The 14,738-nt window shown below is 44.7% G+C and overlaps 1 protein-coding gene across 2 annotated transcripts in view; it reads right to left on the bottom strand.

The window, feature by feature from the left end:
• LOC147034175 (A-type potassium channel modulatory protein KCNIP2-like) overlaps positions 1-14,738 on the bottom strand; it is a 385,242-nt gene that overhangs the window by 236,619 nt on the left and 133,885 nt on the right. The gene's annotated exons all lie outside the window — the stretch shown is intronic.

Raw genomic sequence — 14,738 nt, forward strand, 5'->3', positions numbered from 1 at the left:
CCACTTTCAAATAAAAGCATTTAAGGTCCAAAATTTCGATTCAGCCAATTTTAAGGGGGAAAAACCAAAGCATTCCGTTTGCGCTGTCGGGTGCATCGGGCTGTCGAGGCAGCATCGTTGGCTAGGGGGCCACAATCCTCTGACAAAGGACACTGAAAAGCAAAAGGTGAAATAAAAAGACATTTTGAGGCTATCCAACAGCATTCAACGTGAATCATCGATTTAATCAAGTTATCATGAAGTTTTTTGTTGATGGGAGGTGACTTGAAGTCAAAATAATTCACAAAAGAATGGGGTATGGGAGGTGGGGGAACGAGAATTTGGGTTAGGAAGGGAGAGAACAAAGGAAGGGGAAAGCTTTAATAAGGCATACGATGGGTCGAGGGTTAAACAGTCTGCAATATTTACCTCTGCCACTGAAGGTCAAAGAGGTTGTTTTCACCCCTCTCCGTCTGTCTGTCTGTTTGTTTGTCTGTGTGCAAGATATCTCAAAAAGTTGTGGATGGATCCGGATGAAATTTTGTGTGACATGGACGAACTGATTAGACTTTGGTGAAGATCCGGATCCTGATCCGGCCAGTATAAATTTTTAAGTGATTCTTCACCATTGAGAGATTGGGACAAAAATGATATATAGCACAATATCTTAAAAAGTTGTAGACGGATTCGGACAAAACTTGACGGACACGTTGGGTGTGTGACAATGACGAATTGATTCAATTTTGGTGAAGATCCGAATCCGGATCCGATAATTTATTAAGTGATTCTTCACCATTGAGAGATAGGGCTAAACTAATATATAGCACGATATCTCAAATAGTTGTGGACGGATTCGGATTAAACTTGGTGGACATGTTGGGTGTACGACCACGGCAAAGTGATTCCATTTTGGTGAAGATCCAAATCCGGATTTTGGATCCGAGAATTATTTAATTTGTAAAGTGATTCTTCACCATTGAGAGATGGGGTCAAAAATATATATATATATATAGCCTGATATTTCAAAAATGTAATGGGCTCGATATGTTCTTGTGGATCAGGCATTACGTGGTGGAGGTATGCACTCTACCAAGTGCCCTTCGAGTTCGACAGTATGTGTAATATTGATGCCTCAAAATCTGCCACGGATATCTATCAAATGCAAAAATGTCATGTACCCAGTCCATCCCACTCCGTCCTAAATTTGATCCCCTTTCACCCACAACTTGACTAGTGTCCTCATCTGAGAATGTGGAGAAAGCTCTCTCCAGCTTCGACCCTGCTGCAGAGATGAGCCACCATGGTATCAGTTCCCATGTTCTCTAATTATGCTCTTCAGCTTTTCCTTTTCCTCTGTCTGCACTCTTCAACTTTCCCTTTACCTCTGCAATCTTCAGTTTTTCCTTGGTCTGCACTCTTTAGGTTTTGCTTCTCCTCTGTCTTCATTTTTCAGCTTTTGCTTTTCCTTGGTCTGCAATCTTCAGCATGTTCATACTTTCCCTTTGGCCACCATCTCCCACCTGTCTGGAAGTCAGCAAACATAACGCCCATCTCCAAGACGGGTAAAAAAGCAAATTATGTCCATTTCAGAACAATAAGGCTGTTTCCAGTTATAAGCAAAGTCACAGAATTCCTCATTGCTGCTGACATAAAGACTTTCCTCCTTTCAAACTGCCTGATCTCTGATTTTTCAAATAGTATGAACTTTGATTCCTGTCACAGTCACTAAATTCTGTACATCTGCTTGTTCCTCTCCATTATGGTTGGAGGCCCTAAATCTCAAACGAGAGGTCAGGATTGTCTCCACAAACATATCTCATGCATTCACCACAGTCTGGAATCCTAATCTGCTTGCCAAGCTTGCTGCCTTTGGCTGTATTGAAGGCTGTGTTCACACCTGGATTCCTTCACTCATGCAGTCAATGCATTGTAATCAATTGAAACCTCTCCTTTCCTCCAGTGGAGGATGGAGTTCCCATGGGCAGTGCTTTAGGCGTGGCCTTGTTCCTTATCGACAAAAAAGACATCTGTGATGCAGTAGAAAACTGTCTCTTCCTCTTTTTGCAGATGATTCCAGATTGTGTTGTACAGTACCACCATCCCACTGAAAAACAGACAACAAATGCATCTCTCTCTGCCGATCTGCAAAATGCAACATGTCCTTCAACCCTCACAAATATCACAGTTTCAACCTGTTGCTCCAAAGGATCATCAGGGTCAAACTGGAAGAGGTTCAGTCTCTTGAACTTCTGGACCTCACCATCACCCACGCCTTTCATGGTCCAACCATATAGGCAAAGGGAGGTGAAGCAAAGGGAGCTTCACCAAAATATAATCAGCCTGTCATCCTTCTGAGATCAGCAAAACGAGTATCAGTATATTGGTAGAGGGGCGCAGCATCAGTGGCACAGCTGCACTCCAAGATACGAGAGCTACCTGGCAGCCAAGCTGTCATAAATAAAAACAGAGACCTTGCTCTTCCATGAGAAAAGTTTTTTTTTTAAAATAATAGAACAAAACGAAACCTGGAACACAATGCAGTACCAACAAAAATATGTCAAAAACTGGGAGCATGACAAGAATGGGAAAATTAATGGTCAGGAGGTACATGCCAGAACCTGCTTGCAATGTCTGGATTCCAAGGGTTTTTTTGGTTGTTTTTCACTTATTAGGGTTTCCTGAGTTAGAAACCGCTTGATGACACTGTCATTATGAAGCAATTTTTTGTGGGCCTCTACCTAAACCATGTATACATGAGAAGAATGGGCTAATTTTGCAATTGTTTTTGTGTACAAAGTCAAGGGTTGTGGAAGAGCTGGAACACAGAATGGATCAGGGCACCATATAAAAAAGGAACATCAGAAAGAGGGGGGGGGAGAATCATTAACAGCAGCATTGAGGAACAAGATAGAGGGAGACTTGGACAAATTATAGATGTGGGGAAGAATGAGGGGTGGAGGAGGATGCACGGGTGGACAAGATTGACACAGAAACAAACTCTCAAGAAAGAATAACTGGAAATTTGGAAAGAGGTGGGCTTGGGGTGCAGGGAAAGTAGGGGGAGGAGGGGGTGGCTGAAGGGGGGGGGAGTTATAAAAAATATAAAAAATAAATATTTTTTAATAGTTTCACTTATTGTGGTGGAATGATTTCATGCTTTCAACTGGCTATGAACAACAGTGCATTGCCACGGCTACCGAGTATGGTGGCACTGCTGATGCAATGGGAGGGGGGTTAAAGGGGTAGAAAAGGTCATATTTCTAGATGGGGGAAGATCAGTGATGGTGGTGAACAGCTGTCTTGAAGACCTGGAGGGAAGAATGAGATTGGAGAGAATGTAGAAGTGGTTCCACAGGTGTGAAAAAAAGAGGAATGAATGAGTGGAGATGAGCAGTGATTCTGGATTTTGGGAGTTTCACCACATGAATGTAACTGACTTGAAATTTTGACAAATTTCCCTGACAATATCTGCTGCTCTTCCTTCGCTCCAATTGGTTCTTCTGACCACGTCCTTGTCAAAGTGGACATCTCTCTGGCTGTTATCAGAGAACCACCTCACCGCCGTCGAGTCTGGCATTTCACTCAAGCCGACTGGCAGGGTCTCCGAGCAGCCATCAAACTGACAGACTGGTCTCCTATCACTACTTTCTCAAACATCAACTCATCCTGGGAATTATTTCAAAGAAACTTGTTCTCCCTCATGCACATATTTATCCCCTCTCGTGTTCAGTTGTCCTACCCTTCCTCCCGCCCTTGGTTTACTGAAGCTTGTGGCGAGGCAGTTGTCCTGAAACAACTTGCCTTTGCCTCATGGAAAGCAAACCCAACTGAGGGCAATCTCAGTTCTTTCCACAAAGCTCGGAACAAGTGTGTATCTACCCACAGGAGAGCCAGAAAACAACATCTTTTTCATCTCAAGTCTGAACTCTCAAACCTCTCTCCCTCCTCAAAATCCTGGTGGCATCTAATCAAATCTGTTTCTGGTGTATGTTCCCCCTCCATCCCCTCCCTTACCTCAAATGGCCGCACTGCGGATTCCACACGTGATAAAGCTGAATGTCTAAACTCGGTGTCTGCAGCTAAATCTTGTGTCCTAAACCCATCACTATCTCTACCCACTTTACCCAGTCGCACCCAACTGTCCCTGGACTCTGTATCCTTTTCTCCTGACAAGGTGGAGAGCTTGCTTTCAAACCTCGAGTCAGATTCTGCAACCGGTCCAGACGGCATCAACCCACGTGTCCTCAAAGCCTGCTCTTCTGCTCTTGCTCACCCTCTCTCTGTTCTATTCACCCTCTCATTTGCCCAAGGTCATCTGCCATCTGCTTGGAAATCTGCTAACATCACTGCCCTGCATAAAAAGGTGCAAAAACAGATCCCTATAACTACAGACCAATCAGCCTTCTCCCAATCATCAGCAAGGTGATGGAATCCATCATCGCTTCAGATATGAAATCCTTCCTCTTCTCCAATGGCTTGATTTCCAATCATCAATTTGGTTTCAGACCAGGTCACTCTACCCTGGATATGCTGCTACTGCTCTCCCATCAATGGATGGAGGTCCTCAATGCCAGACAGGAAATCCGAGCCGTATCCCTGGACATATCACGTGCTTTTGACACAGTCTGGCACCCTGCCCTACTCACCAAACTCTCTTCCCATGGTATTCAAGGCCATCTCCACTCATGGCTCGCAGACTTCCTCTCCTGTCGCAGTCACCGTGTGGCCCTAAATGGAGTTCTTTCATCCCCTCTTCCTGTGCAGGCTGGAGTTCCTCAAGGTAGCGTTCTGGGCCCTGTTCTTTTTCTGCTTTTCATCAATGATCTCTCGGACTCTCTGGAAAATCCTCTATTTCTCTTTGCCGACGACTCCACCCTCTGCCGTACCATCTGTCATCCCTCAGACCGGCAAGCAGCAGCTTCTTCGCTCACTGCAGATCTGGATAAAATCACAAACTGGTCCAACACGTGGAACATGTCTTTCAATCCAGACAAATCTCACACTCTCACTATGTCTCTTCGAAAGGACCGTTTACAAAACCCCAGCATCCACTTTCTCAACAATCCTCTGGAAGAAGTCTTTTCTTTCAAGCTTCTAGGTCTCACTATCTGCCATGACCTTTCCTGGGAAAGTCACATTTCCAACCTCGCCTCAAAAGCCAGTCGCCGACTGGGAATCCTCCGTCGTGCTAAGTCCTTCCTCGGCCCTCTTGAGCTCCTGACCACTTACAAAGCTTTTGTCCGTAGCCTGATGGAGTACTGCTCTCCCCTCTGGGCTGGTGCTCCTGCCTCCCACCTTTCTCGGCTTCACGCTGTCGAAACCAGGGCATTTGAGATCATCGGCATCCCCCGCAATGAAGCTGAGTCTTTGGGCCTCTCACTCAATCACCGCAGGTTGGTCGGTGGTCTTTCTGTCTTCTACCGACTCCTCTCCAGCCTTGCCCCCCCTGCTCTCTCTGCGATTTGTCCCCACCACATTTCCACAGGGCGCTCAAGGTCCGCCAACAACCCCCTTCTGGTAAAACTACCAAAATCACGAATCACTGCTCATCTTCACTCTTTCATTCCTCTTTTTTCCCGCCTTTGGAATAAACTTCCTCACTCTATTCTTTCCCATTCTTCCCTCCAGGCTTTCAAAACAGCTGTTCACCACCACCTCTTATCTTCCCCCATCCAAATCCTCGATCTTTTCTACCCCCGATAATCCACCCAAGCCCACTTCCTTCATTTCTCCTGCTTTCCTTCCTGAAAGTCCCTGAAATGTCCATCTTCTCTTCGCCATGTTCCCCGTCCCATCCCCATCCCTCTCCCTTCCACAGTTCACCTAATGTGTCTGTTCCCCACTGTTTTGTCCCTTCCACTCCCGCCCCTCTTGTCTCATGCCTCCTTGCTGTGAGTTGTGTGTTAGCTCTCATACGAGCCTCGACCAAGGTATACAAAAAAAAAATGGGGGTTGATGGTGGACTACATGCACCCTGCATAACGCAGAGGGAGGGGGGTACAAAGCATGGAAAGAGCAGAGGGTGCAAGACCAGAAAGGAGGCGGTAGAAGAAAGAGAGATCACCGACCTGTCTGCGATGGGACAGTGTCAAGCCCATAGACTTTGCTTCATCACGGGAGATTATATAATCCTGAATTAATATTGTCGCAATAATTGACAAACATGAATGTAACTGACTTGAAATGAAATTTCAATTATCCTGCAGACCTATTATACATTTAATGAATCATCAACTGCTTTAACTTGGCGACACAATTTAAAAAGGCTAATAAAATACATACGTGTCTGATTTTGAATGTGGATGGTTCACAACCAAAATATGGAAGGAATAAATTTGACACTGTGAACTTTTATAGCTCGCAAGGATGCCATCATGAAGAACACATCGAGAAAAAAGGGATTCATTAAATAGCTCTGTAACAATATAATATCAGAAAATATGGGGTGCGGGAGAAGGAATGCTTGTGTGGGGATGCAGGGGAAAGATTCTTGATTTTTTGAAGAGAGGAGTGGAAATCGGAAAATGTTGAGGAGGTAGAAATAAGACATTTGGGAAGAAGAAAGCAAAAAACGAGGAACACGGAGACAAACAATTTTCACCCTTTCTATCCGAGGAAGGCTGTGCTGTAGTCGGCCTTGGACAGTATAAAACACATTAACATATAGCACAATGTATTAGTAACACGAAATATTGCATGGAATATAACATCAACACCTGGATGAAATACAACAATAAAAACACGATGAATCTGGTTGGGAAAACTTTGCTTAAGTGAGTTGAAAATGGAGCTCAGCTTTTCACCAGCATGTGCAAGAATCCCCGAACCGGAAATTATATGTTACAGTGGTGTGCAAAAGTATTCACCCCTTCAAAGTTTCACATTCTGATGCCACCTGAGCTTATTTCATGATGATTTCAAATCAAACTTAATATAAAGTCTTCACAAACTACTCCAAAGTGATAAAGCTAAAAAAAAATTTAAAATGCAGATAAAATGTGAATAAGTTAGATCAATAAAGAAAATCAGATGGTTCTCAATTGCATAAGTATTCAAATAATTTGCCTATTTAACCCAAAATCACTTCAGCAGCAAATTATTTGTTTGAAAGGTTACAAAATAAGTGTAATAGGTTTCACCTGAATGTAATCAGTGGTTTAACTTAAAAATTATGCTATTCCTATCGGAGGAATTTTAACGTCAAACTCACTTCTTGTTTCTCGCACACCGTTAATTGTAGTAATCAGACCAGCATACAGGATTGAAGCTAATATTTAATAATGAATCATCATCGAACAGGAAATGACATACGGAGATCCTGTAATACAAGATATACAAGATCTAGTCGACGCACAACAATTAATCATGGGATGCAAATGTAAAACAATTTGACAAAATTCATCATGCCAAAAGGCAGAAAAAGGTTATGACAATGTGTGAAGAAATCAAGTTGTTAGACATGTCAGCAAGAAGCGAAAGTGTGGCATCTGTGGGCTGCCATTACTGGATTGATGATAAATGAAGCTGTGCTGCTGATGCAGTGCCCTCTATTAACAGTACTCATTTTGCCAACCTCAGAAGGTTGACAAACTGAGTCAACCCCAGCTGGTGTGAATTCAAGAGCCTGACAGGCTTGAACTCAAGACCCAAGGATCTTAAGCCAGCCACCTTAACCATTAAGCCAACACCAGGCCTCCGGAATTATTTACCTTCTCATATCTTTCCGGGAGGAAAATATATTTTTCCACTTGACCAAGTTACAACCCTCCTGCACAGCGGTCCTGTGAAGAGGTTTCCTTGTTTCAGGACAAGGTAAAGGTTTTGCCAGTTTTTGCCAATATAAAAGTATAATTGAACGCATATTTCCAATCACAGTTCCTGAGTGATAACATTCAATTCCTCATTTAAACTTACAACATGTCATCTTTTACAAATTAGCATGGTCACACAGGTTTGAATCCTCGCTATAACTAGCATGATCACACAGGTTTGAATCCTCGCTATAATTCACGGAGCGGTGTGTGTGTATGTTTGTCGTGCTACTCCTCCTATAGTTCTGGGCTGATTACATCCAGACTTGCAACATAGGATCAGCATGACCCCCATTAGTGCAAAGGGTTGTTCTTATATTTGCCAGTTGTCTTGGGGGAAGGGGAGTGGGTGAAGGGGGAATGGAAAGTCTTTGTAAATGTGTATTGTGTAGCACCACCTCCAGCTGGAGGAGGGTATTACAAGTCTCCACTATTTACAGTACAGTATTCCTGTCCCCTACGTTTTTCAGTGCAATGAGATGTTTTGAATTATAAGCAGAAGGTTTGTTTTTAATTCATGCACGTAACCCGGGTTATTTCTTTTTACTTTCAGGAGCGATTGAGTCAGCTGTCAGTTGCCTATACTCCGCCAAAATAAAGGTATGTGTCAGAAGAAGGTGTTGCATACTTGGAACAAGATTGCCCGAAGGACGTGTACTCTGTTAGTGAATTTTATTTTGTGTACGTTGTTCTATACAGAGCATAGATTCTGCCAAAGCAGTTTCTTTGACTAATGTGACAATCTTGGATGGGTCACCACTATGACCCAGGATACTTGACCAAGTGTACATAAATTTGGAAAATAATAGCTTGCCTACACTTCGAAGAATGACAACAGGTATATGCAGATAGTAAATCCTTCACTCCAATGTAGTAAATAATCCTAAAGAGAAGTTAACCTTACTCCATGTGCTTGCACAAAGATAAATGGACTTTTCATACAGGTATTAAGGCTCTTGCAAGAGCAGAACAATGGGAAGTAAGAGAGCAACAGCCAAAATGGGGAAAAGGGAAAATAGTAGGATGACCACAAATGATGTATCAAAAACAGAAGGAGAGAAATTGCAGCAGAAGGGTAAGTCTAGGGCAGTGATCTTCACGATTAGTTTAAAAGGGGGCCACTTTTACTGAAAAGACATCAGTGTGAGAGCCACCATACTGCCTGCAGGACTCCAAAATGGCTGCTATTCAGTCCCACCTCCTTGTACTTTTTGTTTCGTTGTGGTTACTGCGCTGCAAGCATAGTTGTTTGCATACTGCCATCTACTGATGTAGTTATGTTACTTTTATGCTTCACATTGGAACACTCATTTGAAACCATTGGGTGAATTTGATAGCATTTATGGTGGATTATGATGGGGGTGTTTTCACATTCTTGCATTATCATGGAATCCATCATTGCTTCAGACATGAAATCCTTCCTCTTCTCCAATGGCTTGATTTCCAATCATCAATTTGGTTTCAGACCAGGTCACTCTACCCTGGATATGCTGCTACTGCTCTCCCATCAATGGATGGAGGTCCTCAATGCCAGACAGGAAATCCGAGCCGTATCCCTGGACATATCACGTGCTTTTGACACAGTCTGGCACCCTGCCCTACTCACCAAACTCTCTTCCCATGGTATTCAAGGCCATCTCCACTCATGGCTCGCAGACTTCCTCTCCTGTCGCAGTCAACGTGTGGCCCTAAATGGAGTTCTTTCATCCCCTCTTCCTGTGCAGGCTGGAGTTCCTCAAGGTAGCGTTCTGGGCCCTGTTCTTTTTCTGGTTTTCATCAATGATCTCTCGGACTCTCTGGAAAATCCTCTATTTCTCTTTGCCGACGACTCCACCCTCTGCCGTACCATCTGTCATCCCTCAGACCGGCAAGCAGCAGCTTCTTCGCTCACTGCAGATCTGGATAAAATCACAAACTGGTCCAACACGTGGAACATGTCTTTCAATCCACACAAATCTCACACTCTCACTATGTCTCTTCGAAAGGACCGTTTACAACACGCCCGCATCCACTTTCTCAACAATCCTCTGGAAGAAGTCTTTTCTTTCAAGCTTCTGGGTCTCACTATCTGCCATGACCTTTCCTGGGAAAGTCACATTTCCAACCTTGCCTCAAAAGCCAGTCGCCGACTGGGAATCCTCCGTCGTGCAAAGTCCTTCCTCGGCCCTCTTGAGCTCCTGACTACTTACAAAGCTTTTGTCCGTAGCCTGATGGAGTACTGCTCTCCCCTCTGGGCTGGTGCTCCTGCCTCCCACCTTTCTCGACTTCACGCTGTCGAAACCAGGGCTTTTAAGATCATTGGCATCTCCCGCAATGAAGCTGAGTCTTTGGGCCTCTCACTCAATCACCGCAGGTTGGTCGGTGGTCTTTCTGTCTTCTACCGACTCCTCTCCAGCCTTGCCCCCCTGCTCTCTCTGCGATTTGTCCCAACCACATTTCCACAGGGCGCTCAAGGTCCGCCAACAACCCCCTTCTGGTAAAACTACCAAAATCACGAATCACTGCTCATCTTCACTCTTTCATTCCTCTTTTTCCCGCCTTTGGAATAAACTTCCTCACTCTATTCTTTCCCATTCTTCCCTCCAGGCTTTCAAAACAGCTGTTCACCACCACCTCTTATCTTCCCCCATCCAAATCCTCGATCTTTTCTACCCCGATAATCCACCCATGCCCAATGCCTTCAATTCTCCTGCTTTCCTTCCTGACAGTCCCGGTAATGTCCATCTTCTCCTCGCCATGTTCCCCGTCCCATCCCCATCCCTCTCCCTTCCACAGTTCACCTGTGTCTGTTCCCCAATGTTTTGTCCCTTCCACTCCCACCCCTCTTGTCTCATGCCTCCTTGCTGTGAGTTGTGTGTTAGCTCTCATACGAGCCTCGACCAAGGTATACAAAAAAAAAAAAAAAAAAAAAAAAAAAAAATTATCAGATGTATGTTAGGGGCAGCACTTTTGGCCACCAGGGGCCGCCAGTAGCTCACGGGCAGCGCAATGAAGTACAGTGGTCTGGGGCTCTCTGCATGTCGTAAAGTGTAGAGTGGAAATGGGAGAGACCATGAGGTGGTTGTGAGAAGCACACTTGAAGTTTGGTAGGGGAGAGCCAGAGAAAACAGATTCAGGAAGACAGTTTCACAGATGAAAAAAAGAGTATTAAAGAATGGAGGAGTTTAGACTGTCCTGCACTATTAGTTGAGAGTTTGAGCAGCAATGAGTTTAGACTTGGGGAGGGTAACAAGGAAACATTTTCTGGCAGAATGTGTGTTAACTGGAGGAGCAGGGTTTGGGTGGAAGGTAAGAGTGCAGGAGAAGCAAGAACAAAACACAGTGGATAAAAACTGCAAGATGGCAGCTCTACTTACAGGTGAGGAAGAAGCATACTAGAGCTCTACCTGGACTGAGTTCCAGCACTGTAACTCGCGAGTTGCACCACCGAACTGAATCCGAGTGAAGCTGTGTTTTGCAGTCAACTTGGAAAAAAACTCAGATATTTTCCTGTCTCGTGAAATTAAATAATTGCAGTATTTTCAAGTGTATGTGGTAGAAATATGCGTTAGTCTATGAATCGGATGTGCTTCATTTGGTCATGTTGTTTCTCTTTGCAAGTTTCAAAGCAAAATGTTACCAGAAATCGAGTACTGTTACTGCTACCTGTCAAGCTCTGCATTAGCCCTGGGCATGGTTCTCACAGCGTGGCTAATTGAAGATATTGTTTAGATTTGATGAGTCGGTGAGACACGCTTCGTTAGAATCGGGACTTAAAAACAAAATCAAGCAGCAGGCCTGCAAAGTAACAAGTAAATCATATCGACACTTCCATGTCATAGAGTCAACAATAATCTCTTTTCGTAGTGAACTTCATCATCATCAGGTCAGGTCATGTCAGGTCAGGTATCAGAGCATGCGCCGGAGCAGCGTGTCGCTGCATTCCCAGGCAGATGCCGAGAACATCCCCATCTCTCGAGATGCCGATCAACCTACTCCAACCAGAAGACATGTGGTTGGCAGATTGGCCTCATCCACTCATGAGGCTTCCTCGCTGAGAGAATCTGGTGAGCATGATCAGTGTCAGGAAAACGAGCCCCATGTCCATACATGTCCGCACGCAGCTGATGCTCACGGACAAGCAGGTAACAAATCGCATTTGTGTCTCTCTCAGCAACCACTTGTTTGACAAAAAGTCTGACCAGCGATAGCCAAAGAATCTCCGAAGAGACCTGGTACCAAAGGAATTAAGTCTCTGTCTCAGATCCCTGGTCAGAGTCCAAGTCTCACATCTGTAGAGCAAGACTCAAAGCACCAAGGACCTGAAGACATTGACTTTCATCCTCCTGCACAAGTACAGACAGCACCACACCCCATGATCCACTGAATCAATGACTCCCCCAGGCTCGACCCAGACGTCCATTGACCTCTGGCTCACAGCCAGCAGAGACATAAATATCACTGCCAAGGTAAGTGAATCTCTCCATGACCTCAACATCCTCACCACAAACAGGTACAAACAGGAAAGCAGCATTCAAGATGTCAATGAAAGCCTCTTCTTCATTTTGACCCAGGAAACCCATAATCCCAGTGGCTCTGACTCCCCATTCAGCACATCGAAGGCCCCCAAAAGGATATCCAGAATCTCTGCAAAGATGACTGCATCATCTGCGAAATCAAGGTCAGAGATCTTGACACTCCCAAATGATGCACCACAGCTTGAGCTCTTTGACATCCTCCTCAGAATCCAGTCCATACAACCACTGAAAAGTGTAGGCCAGTACACATCCGTGAAGAACAATAGGAACAACTGGAAATAAGTCGGAGATGGCATCACCACATCTCACAGCGCTCTCATTTCCAGAGTATCGTTCAGAAATCATATTGATCACTTTTGGTGGCACCCTACTAAGACCAAGAATCTTCCAGAGGGCATCCAAATTCACTGAATCGAAGACTTTGCAGAGATCAACATAGGCTGCAAGCAGCCCCTGCCAAAACTGTCGTCTGCATTTGGTGAGGACTCAAAGCGCAAGGATACAGTCAATCATTGTCCTCTTTGGTGTAAAGCCTGACTGCTCTGGGTGCTGGTGCTCAAGCAGATGGCGGCGAACATGATCTAGAATTATCTTTGCCCACCACTGAGAGCAACGTCACTCCTCGGTAGTTGTTGCAGTCCTGGTGATCACCCTTCCCTTTCCAGAAAGGGAAAACAAGGCCCCTCTTCCAGTCAGTTGGGATGATGCCTGCATTCCAGGCAGATCAGAGAACTGCATGCAACGACATGAATGCATCATTTCTACCAGCCTTGAGAAGTTCAGCATGGATGCCACATATCCCAGGAGCTTTACCCCATTTCAACCACTTCACCACGATGACAGGAAAACATTACTCTCAACGGTGACATCTCTGTGTTTCCACAAACGAAGGTGGATCACAGTTGATTGGAGGGTCATCAATTGGGACAGTAATCAATGCATGGCATAGAATGCGTCCTTCATGGTGAGATCACTCATCTCAGTCGGAGCATATCTAGAGACCAGGGGAAACGACACCCAGGGAGTAACGAATCCTAAGTTTCATAATACGATTGTTGACTGGTGTTACCTCAATTATCATTGGAGTCAGCTTATTGGGCACAGCAAGAGCAACTACTTAGGCATGGTAACTATCAGAGTGACCAGACCAATAGTAAGTGTAACCACCCACCATGATCTCGCCGCTATCCACTCTCTGAACCTCAGAGAGTGCTGCAATACCGATGTTCAAATGCTTGACCTCAGATGATAACAGAGACCGGTGATAATCCTCTCTTAGGGAAAGTACATTTCAGGCACCCACCCAAAGGGACCACCTCAGGTTCCTTCGGGTGGTTGGAACCTCAGGTTCCAGATGGCGGTTTAAGAAGGAGACTGGGCGCCTGGTGGATGACACCTCAGAACCACCCCAACACACACTTCCACAATCTGACCCAGGAAGGTTACACTGTTTTTCCTCCTGTCATCAAAGAGTGGGGGTCCCAAAGGCTTTGCCCCAATCCCATCATCTTGTGAGCTGCCCTGCGGAGGGAAACTGTACAGGAGGTACTCCCACAAAGTGGGTTTTCAATTTTCTTCATGTTTTTGTATTTTGTGGAGTGAAGGGTTTTACGTTGGCCGGAGTGCAAATGCTGCCGCCAACCTCCTAAAAAAAGTAACCCAACTGCAGGAGGACGTCCGCAGACATAGTTGGGCACTAGATATGGATGTGAGCCTTTGGCTCACAAGGAGCTCCTCCACCCTTTGACAGGTTTTGTATTTAATTCTGCTGGGTGTCCATATCATACACCCTCCTCATCAGGAAACCTGGTGGGGGAGACGGTTTAGTTGCCGACATCATCGTGACAGTTGACATGTTGAAAACACTACACGTACTTCACAAACATATTGCACATCTATCTGTGAGTGTCATTGAGGGTGTACAATGAAGTAAGACACACAAAAAAGGATATTTTATAACATGTAGTCGTTGTCGCTTGCATACTCCTTCCATGTACCTTTATATATCTTTCTCTTGCTTCGAGGAATATTACTATATTAGCAGGGCATGCTCACACGTTGCAAGTAATAACGAACTGTGCTTCCCCCATTGTCTGGGGTCGCTCACGTGCATTTGTTTTTTTTATTTATTTATTTTGTTTCATTCATTTATATTTTCATTTACGTACGCTTTCTCATGGTTCTGTGATCTTTCCAGGTGTATCGGTTTTGATGTCCATTGGCACACAAAATTACCGTGCTTCCGCATTGCTTCGGGTCGCTCACCTGCTATTATTTTTTCATGTACTTATTTTCATTTGTTTATATTTTCATTTATGGATGCTTTCCAATGGTTCTGTGATTTTTCCCAGTGTATTGGCTTCAATATCTGGTGGCATGCGAAATTTCAGCTTTCGACGTCAGCCGGAAGGTACCGAACATTAATATCAGT

The sequence above is a fragment of the Eptatretus burgeri genome, chromosome 1 (genome assembly GCF_056783735.1).
Source record: "Eptatretus burgeri isolate ZD-2024b chromosome 1, Ebu_testis_v1, whole genome shotgun sequence".
NCBI lineage: Eukaryota > Metazoa > Chordata > Myxini > Myxiniformes > Myxinidae > Eptatretus > Eptatretus burgeri.